This window comes from Suncus etruscus, assembly GCF_024139225.1.
Source record: "Suncus etruscus isolate mSunEtr1 chromosome X unlocalized genomic scaffold, mSunEtr1.pri.cur SUPER_X_unloc_1, whole genome shotgun sequence".
NCBI lineage: Eukaryota > Metazoa > Chordata > Mammalia > Eulipotyphla > Soricidae > Suncus > Suncus etruscus.
Window position 1 is genome coordinate 290,104 of NW_026060304.1, and position 13,346 is coordinate 303,449.

General features: G+C 46.4%; 5 protein-coding genes across 7 annotated transcripts in view; 2 read left to right on the forward strand and 3 right to left on the reverse strand.

Annotated features, from left to right (window-relative positions):
• The window catches only part of LOC126000517 (28S ribosomal protein S21, mitochondrial-like), a 390,936-nt gene that overhangs the window by 265,692 nt on the left and 111,898 nt on the right, over positions 1–13,346 (reverse strand). The window lies entirely within an intron of this gene.
• LOC126000509 (histone-lysine N-methyltransferase PRDM9-like) overlaps positions 1–13,346 on the reverse strand; it is a 770,602-nt gene that overhangs the window by 151,042 nt on the left and 606,214 nt on the right. The window lies entirely within an intron of this gene.
• LOC126000518 (histone-lysine N-methyltransferase PRDM9-like) overlaps positions 1–13,346 on the reverse strand; it is a 322,719-nt gene that overhangs the window by 90,466 nt on the left and 218,907 nt on the right. The window lies entirely within an intron of this gene.
• Positions 1–13,346, forward strand: part of LOC126000507 (histone-lysine N-methyltransferase PRDM9-like) — a 101,008-nt gene that overhangs the window by 31,772 nt on the left and 55,890 nt on the right.
• The window catches only part of LOC126000506 (histone-lysine N-methyltransferase PRDM9-like), a 160,501-nt gene continuing 157,425 nt past the window's right edge, over positions 10,271–13,346 (forward strand). For both annotated transcript variants that reach the window (XM_049767756.1, XM_049767755.1), the window contains exons 1-2: positions 10,271–10,363; positions 12,108–12,234. The gene's annotated coding sequence lies outside the window, so the exon portion shown is untranslated. The remainder of the gene's footprint in view (positions 10,364–12,107; positions 12,235–13,346) is intronic.

The following is a 13,346-nucleotide window of genomic DNA, read 5'->3' on the forward strand; positions in this document are numbered from 1 at the left end:
GGTTTAAGTTCACTTTTTTGCAAGTGGCTAACCAGTTGTGCCAACACCACTTGTTGAAGGGGCTAACCTTGCTCCACTTAGGATTTCTTTCCCCTTTATCAAAAATTAAGTGATTGGGGCTGGAGCAATAGCACAGAGGTAAGGTGTTTGCCTTGCACTCGACCAACACAGAACAGATGGTGGTTTGAATCCCGGCATCCCATATGGTCCCCTATGCCTGCCAGGGGCAATTTCTGAGCACAGAGCCAGGAGTAACCCCTGAGCATTACCGGGCATTACCGACCCAGCCTCCCCCCCCCAAATTAGGTGATTGTATGTTTGGGGAACATTTTCTGAGTATTCAAGCCTATTCTAAAGACCAAAAAGCTTTTAGAAACAATAGATTCATATAGCAATGTGGCAGGCTACAAAATTAACACACAAATATCAATGACCTTTTTATACATCAATAATGATAGGGAAGAAATGGTCATTAAGAAAACAACCCGATTCACATTGGTGTCACACAAATTCAAATATCTTGGAGTCAACTTGACTAAAGACGTGAAGGACCTATAGAAAAAAAACTATAAAACCCTGCTCCAGGGGCCGGAAGAGATAGCATGGAGGTAAAACATTTGTCTTTCATACAGAAGGTAATTGGTTCAAATCCGGGCATCCCATATGGTCCCCCGAGCCTGCCAGGAGCGATTTCTGAGCATGGAGCCAGTAGTAATCCCTGAACGCTGCTGGGTGTGACCCAAAAACCAAAAAAAAAAAACCCCAAACAAAAACAATAAACAAAAAAAACCCTGCTCCAAGAAATAAGAGAGACACGCAGAAATGGAAACACATACCCTGCTCATGGATTGGCAGGATTAACATCATTAAAATGGTAATGCTCCCCAAAGCATTGTACAGATTTAATGCGATCCCTCTGAAGATACCCATGATAGGGGCTGGAGAGATAACATGGAGGTAAGGCATTTGCTTTGCATGCAGAAGGTTGGTGGTTCAAATCCTGACATCCTGTATGGTCCCCCAAGCTTGCCAGGAGCGATTTCTGAGCGTGGAGCCAGGAGTAATCCCTGAGCTGGCCAGGTGTGACCCAAAACCAAAAACCAAAAACAACAACAACAAAAAGATACTCTTGACATTCTTTAAAGATGTGGGTCAAACACTTCTGAAATTCATTTGGAACAAGAAATACCCACAAATTTCTAAAGCAATCCTTGGAAAAAGGAATATGGGAGGCATTACTTCCCCCAGTTTTAAACTATATTACAAAGCAATAGTTATCATGGTATTGGAATAAAGTTAGCATGGTATTGTAATAAAGACAGACCCTCAGATCAGTGAAATACCTTTTATTTATTTTATTTATTTTATTTTTTTTTTGGTTTTGGGGCCACACCCAGCATTGCTCAGGGGTTACTCCTGGCTGTCTGCTCAGAAATAGCTCCTGGCAGGCACGGGGGACTATATGGGACGCCGGGATTTGAACCAACCACCTTTGGTCCTGGATCGGCTGCTTGCAAGGCAAACACTACTGTGCTATCTCTCCAGGCCCCAATACCTTTTACTCTCCAGGCCCCAATACCTTTTACTCTCCAGGCCCCAATACCTTTTATTTTTGTTGAAACCCATAGACAAATGAGACTATTCTGTGTCTATCTCTCTCCTTTGACTTAATTCACTCATAATAGTTTCCATGTCTGTTGTGTATGTAAATATTTTTTTTGTTTTTGTTTTTGGGTCACACCCGGCGGTGCTCAGGGGTTACTCCTGGCTGTCTGCTCAGAAATAGCTCCTGGCAAGCACGGGGGACCATATGGGACACTGGGATTTGAACTAACCACCTTTGGTCCTGAATCGGCTGCTTGCAAGGCAAATGCCCTGTGCTATCTCTCCGGGCCTGTATGTAAATATTTTAGGGGATTACTATGTTACTCACCCTAACCTGATTGGTGATTGTGCCCTACCCTTGGGTGTGACCTGGCATTCTGCCCCCACCCTAGGGTAGTACCTGATTCTGCTTCCACCATTGGTTGGTATCTGATCCCACCATTGGGTGGTACCTGATTCTGGGGGATAAAAACAAGGGTCTGTGGAAGGCGAGGGGCTTTTTGCTGGAACTGAGGCTGAATCTTTGGACTTCAGTCTTGTCCACCGAATAAAGCTAATATTTCCACAAGCCTGACTGTCTGCGAGCTGTTTACCCATCGTTTCACCTCAGAACCGTCGGCTAAACAGGGTGGCAGACGCGTGCTCTGAGTGGAAGAGAAAGGCCTCATCCTCCATCCCTCCTTCAGTCAACCTCTTCAGGGGCTGACTTGCAACACATGTCCATCTATGTATAGGAAAATTTCATGACTTTATCTCTCCTGATAGCTACATAGTATTCCATTCTGCATATGTACCACAGTTTCTTAGCCATTCATCTGTTGAAGGGCATCTTGGTTGTTCCAGATTATGGCTATTGTAAATAGTGCTGCAATGAATATAGGTGTGGAGAAGGCATTTTTGTTGTTATTGTATTTTGCGTTCGTAAGATGTATCCCCTGCAGAGGTATAGCTGGGTCATATGGGAGCTCAATTTCCAGTTTTTTGAGGAATAACCATATTGTTTTTCATAAAGGCTGGACTAGATGGCATAACCACCAGCAGTGAATGAGAGTTCCTTTCTCCCCACATCCCATTAGTACTGATTGTTCTTTGTGATGTGTGCCAGTCTCTGTGACATGAGGTGGTACCTCTTTGCTGTTTTGATTCAAATTTCCCCATGGGTCACTAAAAAAAAAAATCTCCCTGATGATTAGTGATGTAGAGCATTTTTCATGTGTCTTTTGGCCATTTGTATTTCTTCTTTGAGGAAGTGTCTGTTCATTTCTTCTCCCCATTTTTTGTTGGGGTTAGATTTTTTTTTCTTGTTAAGTCTGTCAGTACCTTGTATATTTTGGAAATTAGCCCCTTATCTGATGGGTATTGGGTAAATAGTTTCTCCCATTCGTTGGGATGGCCTTTGTATCCTAGTAACACTGATTTGAAATGATTGCACAGCAAATAAGTGCCTCAAGAAAATGCAAGGGTCAGAAGGTTCCTGAAAGTAGCATGTCTGGCCACCGTGTTTTTAAGTGGGGGTAACTGTCTGCAAACCATCCAAACACATGGAATTGTGTCCTGGTCTCAGATTATTAGTCCTCCTACCCTTGTGCATCAGCCTTCATAATTCAGCTGTTCCTTCTCGGGTGCTACCAGGGTTTGTTGTGAGTGTTCTCCCTATGAATATGCAAATAAGTTGATTTCTCCTGAGTTAAATAGTGAGTTGTTTGTAATGAAGATCATCACAAGTCTATGGTTCTCTTCACTAAAGTGGCCATGAGAGCACAGCCTAAAACATGGACTGGACATGAAGAATGCTCTTCCTGCTCACAGTGGACATGGGTAAGAGTAGCTCCTCTGTACTGAGAAGGGAACTAGGCCCAATCTGGGGGAGTCCTTCCATTCCTGTTTCTATTCACAGGTATGCACTCTCCGGTGCAGATGGTGCAGCCGGGCTGAGGTGAGGAAACCTGGGACACCAGTGAAGATCTCTGCAAGGCATCCAGATTCAGCTTCACCAGCAGCAGATCCCTGGACAAACGTTTCAGAGAATGGGATCTATAAGCCCTGGTAATGATGGAGAATTTTATAGAATCACTGCCATTTTTTCAGGCTGTAGTTACCGTGTTTATCTAAAAGTTTGCCAGGCTTTTGCAGGTTACTTCAATAAGATTTAAGTTCACCTGCGGCTGCTCGTTGCTGCAAGGCTGGAGAAGTCCCAGGCTGCCAGGACAGCAGGGCTTTACACTACAGAGGCCTAAGGCTAAGAGGCTCAGTGCTCAGTGCTGCAAAGCTCTGTGGGCCCTCACTGCCACCTGGGGCCTCATGCGAACCCAGGGATGCCATTTTGTAGTGACTGCCGTCCTGGGACTGGGAGAGAGGGAGAGAAACCAAGTATCTTTTTTTTATTTGCTCCAGGAATTTGAGGCATGCCACTACCAATCATAGATTTTAGAGAGAAGGAGAAAGAGAGAAATTCACAATGCAGAAGTGACCAGAGAGGCCCAGATTCAATGGAGAGAGATAGAGGGATAGATACAAAGCAGGCAGCATCTTGCAGTGTTTTATCTCTGGCCTCCCCGCAGACTGGCAGGCGCTGCTCTGATCATTATCCTGGGATCACCCAGAGTGGTTCAATTTTTTCTTTTTATACCTGGCATGACAAGGGGCATGTCCATGGGGCATATCCAAGTCCAACTGCCATTACATCAACGGATTTCCCTCTTTTATGTTATTTATTTATTTTTTGGTTTTGGGGCCACACCCAATGGTGCTCAGGGGTTACTCCTGGCTATCTGCTCAGAAATAGCTCCTGGCAGGCACAGGGGACCATAAGGGATGCCGGGATTCGAACCAACCACCTTGGATCCTGGGTAGGCTGCTTGCAAGGCGAACGCCGCTGTGCTATCTCTCCGCCCCCCCCTTTTATGCTTTTTTTTTTTTTTTAATAATATATATATGTATATGTGTAGATTTATCCTCAATCATTGGTGAAGATCATTCAGGTGATGGTTTGCAAAAGCCATGGTGGTTTTCAGCTGTATTTGTCTTGGCAGTTCCTGTAGAAGCTCCGAAACCGAAAGTCAAGTGTAGGGAAGAAGTGAAACATGTTTAAGGAAGAAACATTTGCTTTGTAGCTTTTGATCAAACCTATGCCAAGCTGAAGAATGGGAAAAACTCCAGTCCTTTAGGGTGAAGGGGCGATACATTTTTCTAGCTACTTCCTGCAGATAGGGGACAGTGTTATTATCAGAGGTTTTCACTTTCCATCTCTAAGGGGAAAATATTCTCTATTTTCAATTTTTCTTTGTGCAAATCTCTCTTTTCTCTGTATTATACATCTCTTTAGCTCATTTTCTTTTCTTTTTTTTTTTTTTGGTTTTTGGGCCACACCCGTTTGACGCTCAGGAGTTATTCCTGGCTATGCACTCAGAAATCGCCCCTGGCTTGGGGGGACCATATGGGACGCCGGGGGATCGAACCACGGTCCATCCTACGCTAGCGCTTGCAAGGCAGACACCTTACCTCTAGCGCCACCTTCCCGGCCCCAGCTCATTTTCTTTGTTTCTCTGCCTAAATCATTTTTCTCGATATTTCTTATTTTTCTCATTTTCTCAATTTCTCTTTTTTAATAATGTAGCTTTTTCATTCCTCTCTTTATTTACTCATTCAATTTCTCTCTTTTCACCATTCATCTTTATACTTATGCTTTTTTGTTTTTTGAAATTTATGTAGAGTCCAGAATTCAGAATCCTTGACCTTTTAAGGGCGCCATTTTGTAGAATTTTGTAGAAATACCCCCATTTCCCTGACTGCAGTTACTGCAGTTATCTACAAAAGTTACCAGACTTCTGCAGGTGACTAGAATAAACTCTTTTTTTTTTTGGGGGGGGGCCCACACCCGGCGTTGCTCAGGGGTTACTCCTGGCTGTCTGCTCAGAAATAACTCCTGGCAGGCACGGGGGACCATTTGGGACACCAGGATTCGAACCAACCACCTTTGGTCCTGGATCGGCTGCTTGCAAGGCAAACGCCATTGTGCTATCTCTCCGGGCCCTAGAATAAACTCTTAAGTCTGCTGTTGCGGCTGTTACAAGGCTGCAGAGACCCAATTTTGCCAGAGTCACTGGTGGGACACCTATATAAATATTATATAAATAATTTAAAAAGGAAAACAAACTCATTGATGCTTCAGAGGAATATAATATAATGGAAACCTTTAAAAATGCTTTTTTGTTTAGGAGCCACACATGCCAGTGTTGAGGGGTTTCTCCTGCTCTGCAGTCAAGACTTTTGCCAGTCAAGACTGGCTGCCTCAAGGACCCTATGGGATGCCTGGAATTGAACCCAGTTTCATTCCCTGCAGTGCATCAGCCCTCCCTGTGTCCTATAACTCCAGCCCTAGTTGGGAAATGAAGTAGCATAGATGGGCATTTGTTGCATTTCTGTGGGAGGCTCCTTCCTGGCCTTCCCCCATGTGGTCCTTGGCTTCCTCCACACTGAGCTCTAACCAAGTCCCAAATGGGAGTGTTTTATGTGTTTCTTTGAAACGGATTCTTTTTTTTTTTTTTTTTTTTTTTTACTGCCTTGCTTTAAACATTTGCTTTATTTTTTTTTATTTCTCATATTTTATTTTATTTTTAATTAATATCTTTATTTAAACACATTGATTGCAAACATGATTGTGGTTGGGTTTCAGTCATGTAAAGAACACCCTCCTTCTCCAGTGCAACATTCCCATCACCAATGTCCCAAATCTCCCTCCTTCCCACCCCACCCACACCTGTACTCTAGATAGGCTTTCTACTTCCCTTGTTCATTCACATTGTTATGATAGTTCTCGATGTAGTTATTTCTCTAACTGCACTCATCACTCTTTGTGGTGAGCTTCATATCATGAGCTAGAACTTCCAGCCCTCTTCTCTTTTGTCTTTGAAAATTATTCCAAGAATGTCTTTTATTTTTCTTAAAACCCATAGATGAGTTAGACTATTCTGCATCTATCTCTCCCCCTCTGACTTATTTCACTCAGCATAATAGATTCCATGTACATCCATGTATAGGAAAATTTCATGACTTCATCTCTCCTGACGGATGCATAATATTCCATTGTGTATATGTACCACAGTTTCTTGAGCCATTTACCTGTTGAAGGGCATCTTGGTTGTTTCCAGAGTCTGGCTATGGTAAATAGTGCTGCAATGAATACAGGTGTGAGGAAAGGGTTTTTGCATTATATTTTTGTGTTCCTTGGGTATATCCCTAGGGGTGGAATAGCTGGATCATATGGGAGCTCAGTTTCCAGTTTTTGGAGGAATCTCCATATGGCTTTCCATAAAGATTGGACTAGATGGCATTCCTGCCAGCAGTGAATAAGAGTTCCTTTCTCTCCACATCCCCTCCAGCACTACTTGTTCTCATTTTTTGTGATGTGCACCAATCTCTGTGATGTGAGATGGTACCTCATAGTTGTCTTGATTTGCATCTCCCTGATGATTAGTGATGTGGAACATTTTTTTAATTTAGTGTCTGTAGAGATAGGATTTAAAACATATATTGTTTAGAGCATAGCAATAATAGAATTTATATATGTAAAAGAAAAAAGTTAGAAAATAGATGACAAGTGTGTTAAGGCCTAGCCATACCTTGTAAACCATTCCTTATGAGTCAGACTCATGTTCAAATTAAATTTCCACTGAACTCTTGTTCCAGTTCAACTTTTGCTGAACTCTTGCTAAAGTTCTGATATTTGCCCAAACCTCCTTATGGTAAGGTGTGTGATGTGCCAACAGAACACAGGGTGCGAGAGGAGAGGGGAGCCAACAGAATGTTCCTGGCACTGAACAGTCCTCCCACATCCTGAGATCTATGATAGGCCAACAAAATATTCATGACAAAAGACAGTCCCACCTCAACCAATTAATCAGTGTCTTCCTAGGAATCGAGTCCCCTCCCCTGATTCAAGCCTGGAAGGAAAAATTCACCTTCCAGGCCAGACCCAAGTGCCTAGGTAACTAGCAGGCTGGTGCCTGGCCCTTTAAGGATCCGGCCGGAAGTGACGCAACCGGCTAATTTCTTAGCCCGTTGTCATTGACTGGAAGCACGCTTTCGGAGCTGCAAGGATCTGGGGGAATGGGGACGAATTTCTCTCCGCGGCCGGTCGCGGGGCCCCTCTGAGCGCCCAGGAGCTGCGGGGTCTCGGCCAGGTGAGCGGCGGGGGTGGGGTAGCCCCGGGAATCTTGGGGTTCTCCCTAAAATCTTGGGCGAGGCTGGGGGGGCCTGTGCCTGTCTCTTTAAGACTCCGGCTGGACGTGGTGTGACGTCATAACATCCGGGGTTTTCTTTCTCCTGCAGGACCCCCAGTGGCGGGGGTCCCCGCGGGCGCAGGGGGCTCTGGAGGGACGATGTCCTCTCCGCCGCCCGCAGGTGCAATGAAGGCTCAGTCTGAGCAAGGACGTCCTGACTTGCTGGGATTTGTCCTTCCCATCCGAGGGATGCGACTTGCCCGCTGGCCGAACAATAACAAGGAAGTTATAGGGTCCTTCCCTTGCACAGGGACCTGGGGGTTCGATTCCCTGTGTCCCATAGGGGCCCCCCCAAACTAGGGGCTATTTCTGAATGCATAGCCAGGAGTGGGATGGGATGCCTGAGATGGAACCCAGATTTGCTCCCTAAGTGCCTCAGCCCTCTCTGTGTCCTGTAGCTCCAGCCCTAGTTGGGAAATGAAATAGCATAGATGAGCATTTGTTGCATTTCTCTAGGAGGATCTCTTCTGGCCTTCCCACTGTTGGTCTCACTTGTGGGTCACAGGGTGTGGCCCCCCCCCAAAAAAAAAGAATAAGGAAGTAGATGATGTGGAATTAGACAAACTCTATAAGCTATTAAGGAAAAGCTAGAGAGGCTGGAATTGGATCTTGGACACTGTTGTTAACTACATTCTTAAATTCTGCAAACCTTGATTTGCATGCTTGGCCCTCCTGAATTGCCCCTTTTACCAATAGAATATGTGGAAACCAGCTGCTCAGGGCTACTCCTAAGTCAACTGCTTGCTGGTCACAGTCACCCTGAATAGCTTGCTTAAAAAACTTGCTTGCTGGGGCTGAAGAGATAGCATGGAGGTAAGGTGTTTGCCTTGCATGCGGAAGGTCGGTGGTTCGAATCCCGGCATCCCATAGGGTACCAACCCTGAGACTGCCAGGAGCAATTTCTGACCATAGAGCCAGGAGGAACCCCTGACCGCTGCCGGTGTGACCTAAAACCCCCCCCCAAAAAACAAAAACAAACAAAAAACAAAACCTTGCTTGCTGGGGCTCGAGAGATAGCATGGAAATAAGGTGTTTGCCTTGCATGCAGAAGGACGGTGGTTCGAATCCCAGTATCCCATATGGTCCCCGAGCCTGCCAGGAGCGATTTCTGAGCGTAGAGCCAGGAGTAACCCTGAGCACTATGGGGTGTGACCCCAAAACAAAACAAAACAAAACAAAACAAAAAACTTGCTTGCTGTTGCATTTTCCTCAGTCCTTGCAGTCTTCATTTGAGGCAGTGGCTTCCTCGGACCCTTACACCAGGGGTCAGCCACCCCTGCGGGGCTCAGGGCCTTAGCCTGGCTCTGAGCTCAGTGTTCACTCCTGGCAGGCCAGGAACCCCATGCAAGGTGAATGTCACCACGCTCCACTATTATTGAGGTCCTGGCCCTGGAATTGTTTCCCCAGAGAATGAGTCCCTCTTGCTCTGTAAGTGTCAGAGAACCTCCTGGACCCCTTCACTCTGTGACCTGGTGACTCCAGGTATGAGAAGGGAATGTGAGTTTAGTATTATCTGATTGGTTTTTGCAACCTCGCTTTGCTTCAGACAGAAGGAGCCATGCCAGGCTGATCCTACAGATGACAGGGACTGGGAACAGAACAGCCAGTTGCAGGGACTTCAAGAACAGGGAGAAAAAGTAGCAACAACCAGGGGCCTGCAAGCAATAAGCCTAATCTAACTGTACTGAAGTTTGGCTCTACTACTTTTAACCAATCAGTTTCAACCTGACTGATGCATCATGTACTAAGAACCTATCCTTTTACTCCTAGGTTGAAGCCCAAGCAGCCCTATCAAAAAGGTCTGCAGTTCCATCAAGGTCACCACTTGCTAAAGGTGTGTCATAGCATGCTGGAATATACTCCCTCGCTCTTGCCTTACTGCCTTTTTCCATGGTCTTTGTGGGTCAGATATTCAGTGATATTTTGTGGTGAGTACTTTGGAAAGTTTATTTTTTTGAAAAGGGGGAACTTTATGCAATATAGTTTTTGCAATGAAGTGTTGGGCCGCACCCAGGAAGGCCAGGCGCACATCAGTCCATCCCCAAGGATACAGCGTGGGTCAGCTGCCTGCAGGGCAAATGTCCTTCCCTCTGTACTATTGTTTCCTCTCCCGAAGATCTATTGATCCTAAAAAGTAGATTTTAGTCCAGAAGCTCCAATGGCAGACACAGGTCACATCATGGTCCTTAGTAAGCACTGTGGATATTAGGATCAGTTGGTGGACAACAGGCTGGTTGGGTGCTTTCCACATGTTCCATCATAAAGGAGCAGGTGCTGGATGTCTCTTTCAGATGCGCAGATCTGGTTAGGACCCAGCAAGTCCAGCTGGAATCAGCTGGGCAGGGGTTGTGCTTATCTTTGTTGTTCATGGTTGTGACTTTTCTCCAGGACTTTGTGCTATGGGCCTTGCTACTGCTCTTCGGGAATAATCCAAGCTGGAGAAGATGCTGCCTCACCGTATGATGTCCTGTCCCCAGGTAAGGTGTCAGTGTAAGCTCTGAGAAGGACAGGCTGGGGGACAAGTGTGCCAGGACCTGTGGGGCCCAGAGATGTTTTAGGAAGGAATCTGGGGATGGGATGTATCTGTTGGCACTTCTGGCAGGTGTGCTGTCTCTGCAGTTTGAGGTTACTTTTGTCTTTGTTTGTTGTCTTGTGTTTGGTTTGGGGCTTTATCCTGGGGTACTCAGGCCTCCTTCAGGACTTAGTCTGATTGGGTCAACCCTGGAAAGCTCAAGACCCTATTGGATGCCAGGTTCCAAGGTTGCACTCCTGGAACATCTGGACCCAGATGTTGATGAGGAAGGAGATCTTGAGCCTAGGATTTCTGCCATGAAGCATCATTCCTACCTCACTTGGGGAAGAGTTCTTCGATTTATTTCTCTTGTATGGCACCCCATTCGAAACCAATTCTTCTGGCTTTGCACTCTGGAATTATACCTCAGAGAGGGACCATATGGGGTGTCAGGTATTCAGTCAGTGTCATCTTTGTCCAAGGCAAATGGTACAACACGAAGATCCTTTATAATTTGCTGCTGCTCCCAGATGCTAGGCTGATGCCCATGCCCAAGTCTTTTTTCTGATTCACTCAGGACTCTAAAGTTCCTAACTCTGGGCTTCTGGAGAAAAATTTTCTGCCTTACCAGAAAGAACGCAGCAAGTTCCTTTCCTACACATGCATTTCCCTTTGGTTTTTTTTTGGGGGGTGGAGTGGGGTTACTCCTGGCTATGAGCTCAGAAATCGCTCCTGGCAGGCTCAGGGGACATACGGGATGCTGGGATTCGAACCACCGTCCTTCATATGCAAGGCAAACACCTTACCTCCATGCTATCTCTCCGGCCCTAGTTTTGGAGCCATCCTTTGGGTTTTGTATGATTTTATTTTGGTTGTTTAGTGCTGTCCCGTGTGTGCTTCTATTTGTTTTGTATTAAATTTTGAGCCACTTAGCTAGGATCAGGGATTTTCCTCGAGTCTGCACAGAGGGTTCGCTCCTAACAGCATCAGGGAACACTAGCCTGTGCCTGGGATTGGCCCCTGGTTGTCTTTTTTTGGCCCTCCCTGACTCTGTTGCTCAGATCCCAGGCTAGGCTCAGCTCTTTTGCCCTGTCCTTCACTCTGCAGTCAGGCTCCTCCTTGCAGCCACATTTCTCCTCAGTATATGCACAAAGCCTCCTGGTCTGCAGTCCCATGGCTTTTGGTTCCAATTGGGAAACAGGAGCAAAGCCCATTTCTGGAAGCCATAGTTGCTGGCATTCAGGTTTATACATGTACTGGAAGGCGGTTGCTTGGAGTGAACCGTGAGTGTTGATTATCCCAAGCACAGGTCTGGTTCACTCACTGGACTCTGAATTTACCTTCTCCCCACTTATGTCTTGGGCAGAGATGGGCTCTGGAGGCAGGAGGCAGGCCTCCAGAGTTACAGTTTCAGCTCTTTGTGACTCTGTAGTCAGTGGATTCACCAACCAGTTCTCAGTAAAGGTAGGTCAGAGATATCCCCTGTGTACTGTGCAAAGCAGCACTTCCAAGAAAATTCTAGAATACTCTTGCTGTCACAGGCTGATCTTTCTCGCATAATCTATGGATCCCCTCTGGGTGCCCTTGGAGACAGGGGTGTGGAGGCTGGTTGAGGAGAGTCGCTGAGTGATTCTAGGAGCCTGTGGCTCCTGACCTCTCCCCGAGGGCCTGAGTGAGCCTGGCCCTGACGACCTCTTTTGTGTGCTCAGGACATGGTGACCTTCTCCGATGTGGCCGTGAGCTTCTCCCGACAAGAGTGGCTCTGCCTGAAAGCCTCTCAGAAGAAGCTCTACAGAGAGGTAATGCTGGAGACCTTTGAGCACCTGCGGGCAGTAGGTGAGAGCTGCGCTGGAGCTGCTGCAGTGGGCTGCATCCTGGGGTGGTAAGGTGCAGAGATCTGGGTTTAGTGGAGGATGGATTTTTGCTGAGCCCAAAATCAGTTTCCTACCTATTCTGACCCCTCCCCTCCCCAGCCTCTGAGGTTATTTCTTAGATGAGTGCAACTATATCGTGTTAAACGACTTTTCCGTGAGCTGAGAAACCATGTGTTAAGTGTTTGCCATATCTATGTCAACTGGGTTTGATCGCCAGCTCTTTAGATAGTCCCTTAAACTTGCCAGGTGTCTTTGGTAGGCACTGAGCCATGAGTCTGACCTGAACACTGTAGGTTTGGCCAACAGTGATGTGATTTCATGGACTGGGGGATCTTAGCCTCACCTGGCTGTGCTTAGAACTCATTCTGGACTCTGAGTTCATGGATCAAAACTCCTGATGGTTTGGGGGTTATCAGTGATCATTCCTGGGTTGGTCTTATTTATGGTCACTTGCTCCCTCTGTACTATTGTTTCACTCCTAATGAGACTGCAATTTGTATAAATCACTTAATTTCTTTTCATAATTTCAAAAGATCCACCGGTAGCAGATCTTGGGTTTCTCCCAGTGTTTCTTAGGACATTTTTTTTTTTTTTTTTTTTTTTGGTTTTTGGGCCACACCCAGTAACGCTCAGGGGTTACTCCTGGCTATGCGCTCAGAAGTCGCTCCTGGCTTGGGGGACCATATGGGACACCGGGGGATCGAACCGCGGTCCGTCCAAGGCTAGCGCAGGCAAGGCAGGCACCTTACCTCTTGCGCCACCACCCGGCCCCAAAAGAGATTTTTTTGTTTGTTTTGTTTTGTTTTTGGGCCACACCCTGTGACGCTCAGGGGTTACTCCTGGCTATGCACTCAGAAGTTGCTCCTGGCTTCTTGGGGGACCATATGGGACACCGGGGGATCGAACCGCGGTCCGTCCTAGGCTAGCGCAGGCAAGACAGGCACCTTACCTCCAGCGCCACCGCCCGGCCCTCTTAGGACATTTTGATGGGCAGGAATGAAATTTGATTTCCCTGCTTGGAGATCATGTTTACTAATTCCTTGCATCCTTTACCTGGCCAGGGGCAGTTTGACT